Genomic DNA, 18,115 nt, shown 5'->3' with positions numbered 1-18,115 from the left:
GGATGATAAGACATCCGTGAAGACATCAGGGAATGACTTCCATGGTACTAGAGGGAGCCGTAGAGGGCAAAAACTGTTGAGGAAGACATAGATTGGAATACATCCAGCAAATAATTGCGGACGTAGGTTGCAAGTGCTACTCTGAGATGAATTGCAAGTGCTACTGTGAGATAAAGGGGTTAGCAAAGAAGAGGAATTCGTGGGGGGTCGCATCAAACCAGTCAGAAGACTGATGAAAAAAAAAATTACAAATGGTCGCTGGTCCGGGCTAAACCAAAAACTTTTGAACCTAGCTCAAATAGGAAGCGAGCACCAAGAAACTTTCTCTTCCCCTCTCCCCCCCCCCCCTCCTCCCCTAAGATTTATTCTGACTGCGGGCTTTTCGTGCATATTTGTTGTAGTGCTTCCGCTTCCACTTTGGTAATGGTAGCAACTTGGAGTTTTTTATGTCGTGATATTTCTGAATCGAAACGGACAGAAACTGTGAACAATTCTTTTTTATTTGTTTCCGATCTGTATTTTCTGTTTCAGTTTATGGCTACAAGTCTATGGCTTATTGAGTGTTTTAAGCTGTTTTCAATTCTATGCTCAGTTACACGGATGATCCAAAATATTATGACCACTGCCCACCGCGAGGGTGAATGCTGCTTGGTGACGTGGTGAGGAAAGTATATATGCGGAATAGAGACGAATGTAGAATCGTTCTAGCGACAATAGGACCGCAAATGGAGAAATCCACCGCCAGTCCTTTGACAAAGAACAGATTATTAAGGCCCGGTGCCTGGGACTGGGCATCTCGGAAATGGCGAAGTTGATCGACTGTTTGCGTGCTACTGTCGTGAATATTTACAGAAAGTGGTTGAAGGACCATGAAACCACGGCTGGGCTACATGGTGTAGGACGTCCGCCTCTCATGTCGGAGACTTGCCTTCACTGTAAAGCAGGACAGGCAGTGATCTCTGGCAGATGACGACTGAGCACAGTGCTGGTACAGGTACAAATGTTTGAAAGTACATCATTCAGCGAATATTGTTGAACATGGGGCTCTTCAGAAGATGACTCCTGCCTGTTCCCATACTGACCCAACAGCATCGTCGATTACGAATGCGGTGAACATAGGATCACAGAGACTGGACCGTGGATCAATGGAAACGTGTCGGCTGGTCGGATGAATCATGTTTCTTGTTACACTAGGTCGTCACCCAAACGGACGGCTGCTCGAAACACGCACCGTGCTACAGATATAGTTGGTGAGGTCACTTTTATGCTACGGGGAACATTCACCTGAACTTCCATGGGACTTGTGATACTAATCGAAAGTACGATGATAGCTATGGAACAGGTGAATGTTATTACGGACTACCTGCATCCATTTGTGCTTAATATCTTCCCCGAAGGCAGTGGTTCTTCCGGCAAGATAACAGTCCAAGTCGCAAGCCCAGAATCGTGCTAAAGTGATTGATGTAACCATGTAGCTTCTGCGCCCAAAATCAGTTGTTTGAGTATTGTATTCTTCTTGTCCAGAAAATGACCACTATAATCGTGGCCGAAACGTCGGTTTTTATCCAGTGACACTTCTCCTTGTCGAGAAAACTTTAATGTTGTCATTGATGTCTTAGCTACTAAATTCCCCTGATCTGAAATCGATGAAACATATCTGGGACGTAATCGGCTCTAGCTCTGAGCCCACCAACAACTGGCCAAGAATTTACCGGAACTGCTTGATGTGTGCGTAGATACTTGATCTCACTCACGTCCAGAAACCTACAAAGAGCTTGTCGAATCCATAAAACGCAGAATCACTTCTGCATTATGTTCCAAAGAAGGATGAAAAAGTTGTTAAGCAAGTAAACATAATGTTTTGACTCATCAGTCTACAAGTATTTCTATACAATTCATTTGCACATCAATGTGATCCACGAACTTGGGAACTGCGTTGTGATCTTCTTCGGAGAAATGACCCAGAAAACAGAATTTAATATATTAGCCTTCATTTTATAATCTTACGTTTCAATGTATCATGGTCAGCGCCCATTTGAACAGACGAATTTGTTTCATTGACTGATTTTATATAGAAAAACTCTGGAGGTAAGATCTTGTTTTAGAATTCACTGAACTCTTTTTGTAAACTGGTAGCTGTAGTATCGCTAGCTTTGTTTGTTATCAAGGATTCAGCTACATTTGAATCTGCTATGCAGCTCTGTCTGAGATATTCCAGGACACTCATCCCAGAAATCTGCATGTGGTCCCACATCTTCAACTTGCCACAGCCTGTGTATTCATTCATCCAAAATAATGACCATGTTTCAAAGCTTTCATAAAGTATGTTATGAAGAACATCTCACCAAAAGGTATCATTGGAACGATTTTGTGAACATTTACGTAAATAAAGAAACATATTCGTGTTGTCAGCAACTCACTTAATCTAATGTAACATTACGTTTGTGTTATAAAACACTTCAAACAAAAGTGCGTTTTAAAAGTGAAACAGACTGCTTTAAATTGATGGTAAGAAAAATCTTTTTGAGATATGTTATTTTCCTGAATTTATCACGGAAAACTTTATTCACACCAAATACATTGTTCAAACAGAATTCTACAACGAACTTGAAGTGTTTACAGAGTGAGTGTAAGGGAGTCTTCTTGGTGTCAGATAAACAATGATAATAGTATGCAACATAGTTCAATGCAAAATTGTGCTAAGTCTTATGTCATTACATTTTTTATTAAAAAGCAAGTGAAGGGATAACGTTATTACCCTGCAAGAACGAGATTTTAATTGGCACTTAAATATGTCCTGTGAAGAAAACATATAACAGTGGTTGCCAGTAGAAGATTTTCTCTGTATAAATCAGATGATTTTGAAAGTATGAATAGAACTTAGTTGTTGAAATCTACATATACATTTGCACTCAGCTAGTAATCTTCGAAACTTTCACAGTCGCCACATACTCTACTAGTATCATTTAAATTTTCCTGTCATTGTTAGAAATGATGTGCAGAAAAAGAACAATTATTTGTGCACTTAAGTATGTCCTTATTTTGTCTGTTTTACTGTCGCAGCCTTTGTGTATAGGTTTGATTTAATGCAGACATTATGTATGCAGTGTCATTGTAAACCAGTGTATTCAAATATATGTGAATATTACTCAAAGATTAGACCTTAGACCTGTTCCTACTGGCCAACTGCTGCCTACAGGGCAGAATGCAGAGCAATCTATGACTGTGGGTCATACTATCAGTATGTCACCAATCCCTCCAGTTGTTGTTACCAGTAGATGAATCCTGACACTGCGACTACTGCTTCATTCCAGCCATTTGACTATGGAAGCACTCAGTTCAAGTATATAATAATTTAAAATCTACAGATGTATTTCACGTTTAGATTTGCCTCATAAATTGTCCTTTTAACCAAAACTGTAATCTCATTCTTTATTGGAGATATGTCATATCCATTACTTTTGGGCTGCTATGACAGAAATCTGCATTATGTCTCAACAAATAGTATGTAAAAGATTCATACATATGTACATTAATACTTATATTCATCCACTTAATTTAACTGAATCTTATTTCTTAGTATCCTTCTTAAGGATCATTTCACAAATAGATTTACTCAGAGCTAAAGTTATGATTTGTAATATTATAATTGTTACTGCTACTATTACTACCACTACTACTAATAATGATAATAACAGAAAGTATCATTCAAGGAAATTTACAGAAAAACAGTAGTGTTCTCAACCAATTACAGATAAAGTAATGAATATATAAACTACTATCAAAAAGCATACTTCTTATACCACACAATTTACCTCAAGTGTTAACAATATACAGATGTTTAGAATATAGTGATAGTAGTAGAGGCATAATAAACATTATAGTGAAAGTGGATTAAGAATATAATCAGAGAAATAAAGAGGACGAAATGACAGATTTCAGTCTAAGTTGAAATACTGCAATAATAATAGTAATAAACAGTTACATAATAATATATCTATGTTATTATTATTATTATCAGTAAATAGTTAATATTATTATAGTATTTGTCACAATTAAAAGTATAGGAAAAGATATGCCCCTACCTCTTATGTACTTTCAAAATTTGCATTTTCTAATGAAGTAATGGTTGTGACAATTACAGAGAAAGAGGAAATACCAGAGTCAAAGAGACTGATGATATAAAAATGGATAGTAAATGAAGAAAGAGATATGAAGACAGTGGAAATAAGAAGAAAACAGTGAACATTGAAACAACAGGCAGCAAATACCAAATATACAGGTTTAAAATATAATTTTATTTAATCATGTATGTGCATACATTATGCTCACACATATTTATTTCATAGATTAGAAAAGTGTAAAATATGAAAATATTTAACAAAAATCATTAATGTGAATGACATGAAATATGTGCTAAGGTAATTGTTTCTCTTGAACTGAACAGTTAAACTATTAATAATGCTTTTACTTGATCTGTGTTAACTTTATTTGGTGAATTTTGACTCTGTTTTGAATACATTGTGCAATAATTCATCGTAACTTCTCTGTTGATAGTTTATTATAGGCATTATACACATCTGTTACAAATTATGTTACTGCAGCCATTATTTGCTGTGGTTTTGAGAGTAAGCTTCAAGATAATATAGTTTTTTGATGTCAGACACATCCAAATCTTTTGTGTAATTATTAAACAATGGTGATTTGCACTTCTCTGTTTAATTTTAAGATAATGTATTAGAAACATCATAAACAGAGTGTTTTGGTAGAAATGGAATTGATAAAAAAACAATGCCTTTGGTCTGAAAACGTTACACAACTGTTATCAAAAATGTCTGATTCTCTCCTATAACTTGTCTTGGGACTTTATCATCCCATTATAAACTGCTATAAAACAAAGAAACACAAATCATAGTGTCACATTACTACATATACTGACCATAATGTAATCCTATCTACATTTTCCTGTAGTATTTCAAAACTTAAATTTACTACACCATTAGGCACCATCAAAAGTAAAAAGCCAGCGCAAATTTACAGTGTAAAACGTATAAAACTCTTCCTTGAACTTTCCATGTTGTTGTTGTTGTGGTGGTCTTCAGTCCTGAGACTGGTTTGATGCAGCTCTCTATACTACTCTATCCTGTGCAAGCTTCTTCATCTCCCAATACGTACTGCAGCCTACATCCTTCTGAATCTGTTTAATGTATTCATCTCTTGGTCTCCCTCTACGATTTTTACCCTCCACGCTGCCCTCCAATACTAAACTGGTGATCCCTTTATGCCTCAGAATATGTCGTAACAACCGATCCCTTCTTCTTGTCAAGTTTAGCCACAAACTCTTCTTCTCCCCAGTCCTATTCAATACTTCCTCATTAGTTATGTGATCTACCCATCTAATCTTCAGCATTCTTCTGTAGCACCACATTTCAAAGGCTTCTATTCTCTTCTTGTCCAAACTATTTATCGTCCATATTTCACTTCCATACATGGCTACACTCCATACAAATACTTTCAGAAACGACTTCCTGACATTTTAATCTATACTCGATGTTAACAAATTTCTCTTCTTCAGAAACACTTTCCTTGCCATTGCCAGTCTACATTTTATATCCTCTCTACTTCGACCATAATCAGTTACTTTGCTCCCCAAATAGCAAAACTCATTTACTACTTTAAGTGTCTCATTTCCTAATCTAATCCCCTCAGGATCACCCGACTTAATTCGACTACATTCCATTATTCCCGTTTTGCTTTTGTTGATGTTGATCTTATATCCTCCCATCTGCTTTCTGTACAAATTGTAAATAGCCTTTCACTCCCTGTATTTTACCCCTGCCACCTTCAGAATTTGAAAGAGATTATTCCAGTCATCATTGTCAAAAGCTTTCTCCAAGTCTACAAATGCTAGAAACGTAGATTTGCCTTTCCTTAATCTAGCTTCTAAGATAAGCCGTAGGGTCAGTATTGCCTCACGTGTTCCCATATTTATACAGAATCCAAACTGATCTTCCCCGAGGTCGGCTTCTACCAGTTTTTCCATTCGTCTGTAATGAATTCGCGTTATTATTTTGCAGCCATGACTTTTTTAAACTGACAGTTCGGTAATTTTCACATCTGTCAACGCCTGGTTCCTTTGGGTTTGGAATTATTATATTCTTCTTGAAGTCTGAGGGTATTTCGCCTGTCTCATACATTTTGCTCACCAGATGGTAGAGTTTTGTCAGGACTGGCTCTCCCAAGGCTGTCAGTAGTTCTAATGGAATGTTTTCTACTCCTGGGGCCTTGTTTCGACTTAGGTCTTTCAGTGCTCTATCAAATTCTTCACGCAGTATCATACACTCCTGGAAATTGAAATAAGAACACCGTGAATTCATTGTCCCAGGAAGGGGAAACTTTATTGACACATTCCTGGGGTCAGATACATCACATGATCACACTGACTGAACCACAGGCACATAGACACAGGCAACAGAGCATGCACAATGTCGGCACTAGTACAGTTTATATCCACCTTTCGCAGCAATGCAGGCTGCTATTCTCCCATGGAGACGATCGTAGAGGTGCTGGATGTAGTCCTGTGGAACGGCTTGCCATGCCATTTCCACCTGGCGCCTCAGTTGGACCAGCGTTCGTGCTGGACGTGCAGACCGCGTGAGACGACGCTTCATCCAGTCCCAAACATGCTCAATGGGGGACAGATCCGGAGATCTTGCTGGCCAGGGTAGTTGACTTACACCTTCTAGATCACGTTGGGTGGCACGGGATACATGCGGACGTGCATTGTCCTGTTGGAACAGCAAGTTCCCTTGCCGGTCTAGGAATGGTAGAACGATGGTTTCGATGACGGTTTGGATGTACCGTGCACTATTCAGTGTCCCCTCGACGATCACCAGTGGTGTACGGCCAGTGTAGGAGATCGCTCCCCACACCATGATGCCGGTGTTGGCCCTGTGTGCCTCGGTCGTATGCAGTCCTGATTGTGGCGCTCACCTGCACGGCGCCAAACACGCATACGACCATCATTGGCACCAAGGCAGAAGCGACTCTCATCGCTGAAGACGTCACGTCTCCATTCGTCCCTCCATTCACGCCTGTCGCGACACCACTGGAGGCGGGCTGCACGATGTTGGGGCGTGAGCGGAAGACGGCCTAACGGTGTGCGGGACCGTAGCCCAGCTTCATGGAGACGGTTGCGAATGGTCCTCGCCGATACCCCAGGAGCAACAGTGTCCTTAATTTGCTGGGAAGTGGCGGTGCGGTCCCCTACGGCACTGCGTAGGATCCTACGGTCTTGGCGTGCATCCGTGCGTCGCTGCGGTCCGGTCCCAGGTCGACGGGCACGTGCACCTTCCGCCGACCACTGGCGACAACATCGATGTACTGTGGAGACCTCACGCCCCACGTGTTGAGCAATTCGGCGGTACGTCCACCCGGCCTCCCGCATGCCCACTATACGCCCTCGCTCAAAGTCCGTCAACTGCACATACGGTTCACGTCCACGCTGTCGCGGCATGCTACCAGTGTTAAAGACTGCGATGGAGCTCCGTATGCCACGGCAAACTGGCTGACACTGACGGCGGCGGTGCACAAATGCTGCGCAGCTAGCGCCATTCGACGGCCAACACCGCGGTTCCTGGTGTGTCCGCTGTTCCGTGCGTGTGATCATTGCTTATACAGCCCTCTCGCAGTGTCCGGAGCAAGTATGGTGGGTCTGACAGACCGGTGTCAATGTGTTCTTTTTTCCATTTCCAGGAGTGTATCTCCCATTTCATCTTCATCTACATGCTCTTCCATTTCCATAATATTGTCCTCAAGAACATTGCCCTTGTATAGTCCGTCTATATAGTCCTTCCACCTTTCTGCTTTCCCTTCTTTGCTTAGAACTGGGTTTCCATCTGAGCCCTTGATATTCATACAAGTGGTTCTCTTTTCTCCAAAGGTCTCTTTTATTTTCCTGTAGGCGGAATCTATCTTACCCCTAGCGAGGTAAGCCTCTACATCCTTACATTTGTCCTCTAGCCATCCCTGCTTAGCCATTTTGCACTTCCTGTCGTTCTCATTTTTGAGACGTTTGTATTCCTTTTTGCCTGCTTCATTTACTGCATTTTTATATTTTCTGCTTTCATCAGTTAAATTCAGTATTTCTTCTGTCACCCAAGGATTTCTACTAGCCCTCGTCTTTTTACCTTCTTGATCCTCTGCTGCCTTCACCACTTCATCCCTCAAAGCTATCCATTCTTCTTCTACTGTATTTCTTTCCCCCATTCTTGTCAACTGTTCCTTTATGCTCTTCCTGAAACTATCTACAACCTCTGGTTCTTTCAGTTTATCCAGGTCCCATATCCTCAAATTCCCACCTCTTTGCAGTTTCTTCAGATTTAGTCTACAGTTCATGACCAATAGATTGTGGTCAGAGTCCACATCTGCCCCAGGAAATGTCTTACAATTTAAAACCTGGTTCCTAAATCTCTGTCTTACCATTATATAATCTATCTGATATCTTCTAGTATCCCCAGGGTTCTTACATGTATACAACCTTATTTCATGATTCTTGAACCAAGTGTTAGCTGTGATTAAGTTATGCTCTGCGCAAAATTCTACCAGGCGGCTTCCTCTTTCATTTCTTAGCCCCAATCCATATTCACCTACTATGTTTCCTTCTCTCCCTTTTCCTACTCTCGAATTCCAATCACCCATGACTATTAAATTTTCGTCTCCCTTCACTACCTGAATAATTTCTTTTATCTCATCATACATTTCATCAATTTCTTCGTCATCTGCAGAGCTAGTTGGCATATAAACTTGTACTACTGTAGTAGGCGTGGGCTTCGTGTCTATCTTGGCCACAATAATGCGTTCACTATGTTGTTTGTAGTAGCTTACCCGAACTCCTATTTTTTATTCATTATTAAACCTACTCCTGCATTACCCCTATTTGATTTTGTATTCTTGATCCTGTATTCGCCTGATCAAAAGTCTTGTTCCTCCTTCCACCGAACTTCACTAATTCCCACTATATCTAACTTTAACCTATCCATTTCCCGTTTTAAATTTTCTAACCTACCTGCCCGATTAAGGGATCTGACATTCCACACTCCGATCCGTAGAACGCCAGTTTTGTTTCTCCTGATAACGACATCCTCCTGAGTAGTCTCCGCCTGGAGGTCCGAATGGGGGACTATTTGACCTCCGGAATATTTTACCCAAGAGGACGCCATCATCATTTATCCATACAGTAAAGCTGCATGCCCTTGGGAAAAATTACGGCTGTAGTTTCCCCTTGCTTTCAGCCGTTCGCAGTACCAGTACAGCAAGGCCGTTTTGGTTAGTGTTACAAGGCCAGATCAGTCAATCATCCAGACTGTTGTCCCTGCAACTACTGAAAAGGCTGCTGTCCCTCTTCAGGAACCATACGTTTGTCTGACCTCTCAACAGATACCCCTCCGTTGTGGTTGCACCTACGGTACGGCTATCTTTATCACTGAGGCACGCAAGCCTCCCCACCAACGGCAAGGTCTATGGTTCATGGATGCTTAACACTTGCACAAAGCTTGGTTATTAACTAAAAGCAATAACCCTCACCAAGCCATCTTGTATATTTCCCAACACCCACCAAGGCTACTGGCCATAGTAATATCTTTGAACCTTTATGTGTCAGATCCTACAATATCCCATATTACACTTATTTATCAATGTTGGCATCTGAACGAAACATTAGAACTTAATGACCACTAAGAAGGTTAGGTATTCGGCTGCTACTCAACGCCCAGAAATACCCCTTGGACACTTCACTCTTCTCATTTTACACACATTCCTCTCTTAAACTATAAAAAATCATTTTTTCCTCTAAATTTGATAGCAACCACCTTTTATCTACAAAGTTCAACACATTTATGCTGGCTGTGATGTTTTCCAACGAATGGTGCTCATTCTTGACAGGCTTTGCCACAGTTTGTTATTATGCTCTTTAAACCTTGTGTTAAAGTTTCGTCCTGCTTGACCTACATAATTAATCTCCAATCCTGACACTTAGTTCATAAACTTCCATTTTCCCCATTTATATTTCAATTGTGCCAATTTTATACTGCAGCCTCTGCTCCAATTTGTTGTCCATCCTGAAAGCAGTTTAAATCCCTTTGTTGTTGATTAGTCTGGCCAGTTTATACACTCCTGGAAATTGAAATAAGAACACCATGAATTCATTGTCCCAGGAAGGGGAAACTTTATTGACACATTCCTGGGGTCAGATACATCACATGATCACACTGACAGAACCACAGGCACATAGACACAGGCAACAGAGCATGCACAATGTCGGCACTAGTACAGTGTATATCCACCTTTCGCAGCAATGCAGGCTGCTATTCTCCCATGGAGACGATCGTAGAGATGCTGGATGTAGTCCTGTGGAACGGCTTGCCATGCCATTTCCACCTGGCGCCTCAGTTGGACCAGCGTTCGTGCTGGACGTGCAGACCGCGTGAGACGACGCTTCATCCAGTCCCAAACATGCTCAATGGGGGACAGATCCGGAGATCTTGCTGGCCAGGGTAGTTGACTTACACCTTCTAGAGCACGTTGGGTGGCACGGGATACATGCGGACGTGCATTGTCCTGTTGGAACAGCAAGTTCCCTTGCCAGTCTAGGAATGGTAGAACGATGGGTTCGATGACGGTTTGGATGTACCGTGCACTATTCAGTGTCCCCTCGACGATCACCAGTGGTGTACGGCCAGTGTAGGAGATCGCTCCCCACACCATGATGCCGGGTGTTGGCCCTGTGTGCCTCGGTCGTATGCAGTCCTGATTGTGGCGCTCACCTGCACGGCGCCAAACACGCATACGACCATCATTGGCACCAAGGCAGAAGCGACTCTCATCGCTGAAGACGACACGTCTCCATTCGTCCCTCCATTCACGCCTGTCGCGACACCACTGGAGGCGGGCTGCACGATGTTGGGGCGTGAGCGGAAGACGGCCTAACGGTGTGCGGGACCGTAGCCCAGCTTCATGGAGACGGTTGCGAATGGTCCTCGCCGATACCCCAGGAGCAACAGTGTCCCTAATTTGCTGGGAAGTGGCGGTGCGGTCCCCTACGGCACTGCGTAGGATCCTACGGTCTTGGCGTGCATCCGTGCGTCGCTGCGGTCCGGTCCCAGGTCGACGGGCACGTGCACCTTCCGCCGACCACTGGCGACAACATCGATGTACTGTGGAGACCTCACGCCCCACGTGTTGAGCAATTCGGCGGTACGTCCACCCGGCCTCCCGCATGCCCACTATACGCCCTCGCTCAAAGTCCGTCAGCTGCACATACGGTTCACGTCCACGCTGTCGCGGCATGCTACCAGTGTTAAAGACTGCGATGGAGCTCCGTATGCCACGGCAAACTGGCTGACACTGACGGCGGCGGTGCACAAATGCTGCGCAGCTAGCGCCATTCGACGGCCAACACCGCGGTTCCTGGTGTGTCCGCTGTGCCGTGCGTGTGATCATTGCTTGTACAGCCCTCTCGCAGTGTCCGGAGCAAGTATGGTGGGTCTGACACACCGGTGTCAATGTGTTCTTTTTACCATTTCCAGGAGTGTATGAGATAGTTCCCCTTTATAGGCGATTCTATAGTTCTGTGGCTTTATCTAGTTTTGTTGGTTTCTGTGTTCTCTGTTCAATTTTATGTATTAAATCCAAATCAAAACAATTTTTTACACTATTTCCTAAGTGTTTTCATTTCTTCACCCATGTTCTTAGGGCTTAGCGAGATGTTACTAGCTCCCTGCAATGCATTTTTGAGGAATGCTGATTTATGTTTATGAGTGTGGCGTGGAGTCTTATGAATTACAGCACCTGTGGATATGTGTTTCCTACAACTTTTATGTTCCCTTGTTTTGTAGAACTTGATAATGGGATGTACCCCCAAAAATACATTGTGTGAAATAATCACACATTTCCTCAGTACTGACTGATGGTAGAGTTGTATTATGGCTTAAAAACAGATAATGTTTGTAGAAAAAGATGCCTTTAATATTTTGTGGGCACTGTAAACTCTTGATTTCCAATAACAAATACAATAACAATTCTGTGATAATCGTTCCCAGATGTGTAAGAGTAAGCATTTCAGTATTGGTCATGTGCAATGTGTGATAAGCCTTCATGTGAGAGACTCATTTACAGGACACATATTTACAACTGAGTCACAGGATGTCTTTGGATCTCACAAACAGACTTTGAGGAAGGACAGGTGACTCACATATTAAAAATATGTAGGCCACTTGTGCTAAGGATAGAATCCATGGTGATAGATCCAGGGATATGGGCCCAGCCCGCATGGTAGTCAGACTTCTTTGGCAATGATATTAGACTTCAAGATGATGGACCTGAGGGATGTGAGCTCAGGCTGTGTGGTTGTCACACTTCCAAAGCCCTAAGATGTCAGAATCTGAAATGCTGATCCAGTATGGCTTCTGGGTTTTCCCTCCACTCCTTTGAATTTGCATTTGTGCTAGGAGTCTATATGCCCATAAGTTTAAAACTCACACAATTTACATGTTTAAATAACTGCCACCACTACTGCGATAGCGAGGAATGTTTATGTCTTTATATAAACAGAAATGTGGGAATGTCTCTTCTATGGTCTTTGAACATGCTGACTGCGAAGTTTGGGACTGCCATCATTCGTGTTCCTTCGCTGGTCAGTGCTCGCACCCCATGCACTCTGGGTCCCACATTGTGACAAGTCTTATTCTTCACTGCAGGCACTGGAGGGGAGCCACAAACACCAAATCTGGCACTATGCTGGTGTTAGCTCTGTGCATAGGGATGCCACATACATACTGTCAATTTGACTATCTAATGTGAAGTGCGAGGTATTAGCTCAGGTTTCTGTAACTAATACGTTATTTGCGATGGCACTGCAGTCACAGCCCATGTGGTATAATTTAAAACTACAGGGAAATTTGAAATGGAAGAAGCACATGTACACATTAGCCCATATTGCTAAATGGTGTGAAAATAACCAATAATCCCCCCAATACATTCAGCAGAGAAATTCGAAAATCGAACATATTTGTCCCCTGAGAAAAACTTGTGTATTAGCTTAAAAGTGTAAAAAAAGGTTCAAGTGGTACTACATTTATAGAATACACAACAAAATTAATATGTGGGATGCATAACAGCTGTTAAGACAAGCAGTAAGCAGTATTGGTCATAATCAAGCCCTTGTCCATTCTCAGATTCTTTATTCTTTATTGCGATTTCATTCCCCTGCCCCATATGGGCTGGCAGTGGCACAATCCGCCATTCGTCACCAAAGTCAAATTACAGTTAAACAAAAAGGGGAAACTATACATAAAAAAGGCGAAAAAAGGGGGACATAAAAACATAATAAGTGGAGATAATGGGGGTTAAAATATCTACTGACAAGGGGACATTCATCATGGGACAGTGAAAAAAGTCAACACAAAGCCAAAATAATGCAGGTGGCAAGTCGTGAAGTACATAAATTACACTGAAGTTACATGTACAAGTTAAAAGTTGGCCACGGTATCAAAACACTCCAGAACGAGAGATACTTAAAAAACCTCTGTAAGTGATAGAGCACATCTGCAGAATACGGGCTGCCACGAGGGTCCTCCCAAAGGGGGCAGGAGGGGGTGGGGTGAGGGGAGGTTGGCTGGAGGGGGCTCATTCTTAGATTTTTTTTTCTTTATTGGATTTCGATTCTCCTCTGAGGTGGGGTGGGGGAGATGGCAGCAGCACAATGCACCACTCTGCATCCTACAGAAAAGTTAAAAAACATAATTAGGAGATATGAGAACAATAAAAGAAGCTGATAAAAAGGGGACTGTTAAAAACTGAAACATGGAGAAAAAGATGTGTAGAAAATATGAAAAGAAACAGTCGGTGATGCTGATTAAAACACATAGTAAACAGACAGGCACAATTAAAAAACACGGCGATAGTCTGGTTTCTGTTTGCACAAGATAAAAAAAACACAACTAGCGACAGTAGGGTGACTATTTGCAACACTGACAGAGGACGCACAACACTGAACACTCACTTAAAACAGCACTATAGAGGCGACATGTCAGCAGATGGTGGGAGGAAGAACCTGGCCTGATGAAGAGGAAAAAGGGAGGGAGGAGAGGAAAAGAAAAAAGAGGGGAGCTAATGGAGGGATGGGACATAGAAAAACGGGCACTGGGCAGATGTGAGGAGTCTGAAAGACAGTGGAGGTGAGAGCAAAATGACTCAGGGGAGAGAATGGAGTCAGTGAGAGTGTAAGCGGGGAAAAAACAGGATAGAAGGAGAGGGAGAGGGAGCCTTGGAAAACGACAGAGGAAGGGAGGGGGAGGTGAGGATCAGAGTTGATAGGAGGGATAAATGGAAGGAGAGAGGGCATCATCCGGAGGGGGAGTCGATGGACACCACCTTGGGAAAGGAGGTGAGGGGTGTAGAGGTGGAGGGTAGGGGCAACACAATGGTGAAGGCATGACAGAGGCAAGGGGTTGGAGAGGAGAGGAGCCACCAGGGGTAGAGGGGGATCAAGTTGGCGGGAAGTGTAGAGGATGTGGATATGTCTGAGGAAAAGGAGCAGATGAGGGAAAGGAATCAGGTCGTAGAGGTCCTGCATGGGGGACGAGAGGCATATATAGAGGGCGAGGTGGAGTGCATGGCGCTTGAGGATCTAGAGGGACTTATAGAATTTGGGGGGGGGGAGGGCGGATATCCAGGAGGGACTGGCGTAACAAAGGATGATATGGATTAAGGATTTATAGGTGTGGAGGATGGTAGAAGGGTTCAATCCCCATGTCCGGTGAGAGATGAGTTTACAGAGGCAGAGGCAGTTGTGGGCTTTGGGTTGGATAGAGCGGAGATGAGGGATCCAGATGAGGTGACAGTCATTGTTGAGGCCAATGTAGGTGAGGGTGGGGGAGAGACAGACAGGACAGGCGCAATTGGTAATGGAAAAATCAAGGAGCTGGAAGGTGCGAGTGGTACGACCTACAATGATTACCTGGGTTTTGGAAGGATTGATTTTCAGGAGCCACTAGTTACACCATGCGGCAAAAAGGTCAAGATGATTCTGGAGAAGGTGTTGGGACCATTGAAGTGTAGGAGTGAGAGCAAGGAAGGCGGTGTCATCGGCATACTACAGGAGGTGTACTGGGGGATGGGGGCTGGGTCATAATTGCCGTGTACAGGAGGTAGAGGAGAGAGGAGAGGACAGAGCCCTGGGACACACCTGTGGAGGGGTAGAAGGTGCAGGAATTGGATTATGGATAGTAACATAGGAGGGGCACTGGGAGAGGAAGGAGGCAATTAGATGGATATAGTTGATAGGAAGGGCGTAGGTCTGGAGTTTTAAACAGGACACCTGGGTGCCAGACACAGTCGTGGGCCTTTTCGAGGTCGAGGGAGACAAAAATGGTGTAGCGATGGGATTTTTAGCTTGTGGAAGATAGGATGAGTGAGGCGTAGGAGTTGGTCATCGCCAGTGAAGGAAGTTCGAAAGCCACATTGGGTGTTGGGGAGGAGGTGGTGTTGGTGGAGGTGGTGATGGATGCACCGGGTAAGGGTGGATTCTAAGAGCTTGCTGAACATCGAGATGAGACGTATAGGGCAGTAGGAAGAGGCATCAGAGGGAGGCTTGTTGGGTTTGGAGCATGTCAGGATATGGGAGGTTTTCCACAGGTCTGGATACAAGCCAGTGGGGAGGATTACATTGTAAAGGGTGGCAAGGACTGCAGGGAAGGAGGGAGGGCAGTGTTTGCGATGGTGGTAGGTAAAATGGTGGTGGCCAGGAGCAGTGTTGCGTTTAGTGTGGAGTGTGAGGCTGATGTCCTGTGTAGTGATGGGAGTGTTCAGATGAGATGGTGGTGTGTGGCCCAATTAGTGGACACTAGGATAAAGGGGAGGAAAAGAGGTATCTGTAGGTCTATGACGTCAGGGAAGAGGGTACAATCAAATTGGAGATCATCTGGAATCGAAAAGACATAGGATAGGTGGGAGGCAAAGTGGTTGGCCTTACTGAGGTTGTGATGTGTCATTGTAAGTGCCGGTGGCGGGTGAGTTCATTCTTAGATTTTTTTTCTTTATTGGATTTCGACTCCCCCCCAGAAGGGGGGGAGGGACGGGCTGGCAGCAGCACAATACGTCGCCCTGCAGCCTGCAGAAAAGTTAAAAAACAGAATTAGGAGATATGAGAACAATAAAAGCAGGTGATAAAACGGGGACTGTTGAAAACTGAAACATGGCGAAAAAGACGCGAAGAAAATATAAAAACAAACAGTCAGTGATGCTGAGTAAAACACATAGTAAATAGACAGGCACAATTAAAAAACACAGCAACAGTCTAGTTTCTGTTCACATGAGATAAAAAAATACAATTAGTGACAGTATGGTTGCTGTTCGCAACACTGACAGGGGACACACAACACTGAACACTCACTTGAAACAGCACTATAGAGGCGACATGGCGGCAGATTATGGGGGGGGGGGGGGGGAACCTGGACCAATGAGGCAGGAAAAAGGGAGGGAGGAGAGGAAAAGACAAAAGGGGGGAGCTGATGGAGGGTCAGGGCGGGCATGAGAAGGAGTGGGAAAGGTAGTGGAGAGGAGAGCAAAATGACTCGGGAGAGAGAAGAGAGGCAGAGAGAGGGTAGGCAGGGAAAAAACAGGATGAAAGGGGGCGAGAGGGAGCCCGGGAAAAGGATAGAGGGAGGGAGGGGGAGGTGAGGATCAGAGTTGATAGGACAGATAAATGGAGGGAGAGAGGGCATCATCCAGGAGTCGATGGAAACTACCTTGGAAAAGGAGATGAAGGGTGTAAGGGTGGAGGGTAGGGGGCGACACAACGGTGAAGGCGTGGCAGAAGGCAGGGCTTGGAGAGGAGAGGATCAAGCAGGGGATGAGGAGGGTCAAGTCGGCGGGAAATGTAGAGGACATGGATATGTTTGAGGAAAAGGAACAGATGGGGAAAAGGAACCAGGCCGTAGAGGATCCGCGTGGGGGGATGGGAGGCGTATACGGAAGGTGAGGTGGAGTACATGGCGCCTGAGTATCTGGAGGGACTTATAGAATTTGGGGGGGGGGGATATCCAGGTGGGACTGGCGTAACAGAGGATGGGACGGATTAAGGATTTGTAGGTGTGGAGGATGGTAGAGGGGTTCAACCCCCATGTCTGGCCAGAGAGGAGTTTAAGGAGGCAGAGGCGGTTGTGGGCTTTGGATTGGATAGAGCAGAGATGAGGGATCCAGGTGAAGTGACGGTCAATGGTGAGGCCAAGGTAGGTGAGGGTGGGGGAGAGACAGACAGGACAGGCGCAGATGGTAAGGGAAAAATCAAGGAGCCGGAAGGAGCGAGTTGTACGACCTATGATGATTGCCTGCATCCTGGAAGGATTGATTTTCAGCAGCCACTGGTTACACCGTGCGGCAAAATAGGTCAAGGTGATTCTGGAGAAGGTGTTGGGACCGTTGGAGGGTAGGAGTGAGGGCAAGGAAGGTGGTGTCATCGGCATATTGCAGTAGATGTACTGGTGAGAGGGGGGGGGGTTGGGGCATTCATTCTTAATTTTTTTTGCCTTTATTGATGTTCGATGTCCCTCCCGCCCCACCTGGGAGGGGCAGGCTAACAGCAGCTTAATACGCTGCTCTACAGCCGAGAGAAAAATTAAACAAACAGTGGTGAGAGAACAAACAACATATAAATGGCGATAAAACGGTGTTGTTAGTAACAGTAAATTGGCGGGAAGTTGCGGAACTTAAAATACAAAACCACGACGTTGACGATGCGGATGAAGACACACAGGAAGGAGACACGGCGACAGTCTGGTTTCTGTTCGCACGAGATAAAAAACACACCTAGCGACAGTATGCGGGGTGTTCGCAACAGTGACAGGGGACGGACAACACCGAATACCCACTTCAAACAGCACTCTAGAGGCAACACGGCGGCAGGTGGAAGGGGGGGGGGGGAGGTCATTCTTAGAAAGACCCATCAAGTTATGTGCACCAGGTATTGGTCAACAATATCAGGGAGCTAAACAAAGTAATATGAAGTGAACAGACGAATCGCAACCTTCAAAAACGTTGCAAACACAGACAAGGGAAA

At 44.2% G+C, this 18,115-nt stretch overlaps 1 long non-coding RNA gene across 2 annotated transcripts in view; it reads left to right on the top strand.

Moving 5' to 3' along the window:
- Positions 1–18,115, top strand: part of LOC126091219 (uncharacterized) — a 206,571-nt gene that overhangs the window by 143,006 nt on the left and 45,450 nt on the right. For both annotated transcript variants that reach the window (XR_007521265.1, XR_007521266.1), the window contains one exon: positions 4,145–4,282. This is a non-coding gene — a long non-coding RNA (uncharacterized LOC126091219). The remainder of the gene's footprint in view (positions 1–4,144; positions 4,283–18,115) is intronic.

Source organism: Schistocerca cancellata, chromosome 1 (assembly GCF_023864275.1).
Source record: "Schistocerca cancellata isolate TAMUIC-IGC-003103 chromosome 1, iqSchCanc2.1, whole genome shotgun sequence".
Classification (NCBI taxonomy): domain Eukaryota; kingdom Metazoa; phylum Arthropoda; class Insecta; order Orthoptera; family Acrididae; genus Schistocerca; species Schistocerca cancellata.
Note: the sequence above shows the minus strand (reverse complement) of the source record. Positions and strands in the feature narration are given on the sequence as shown.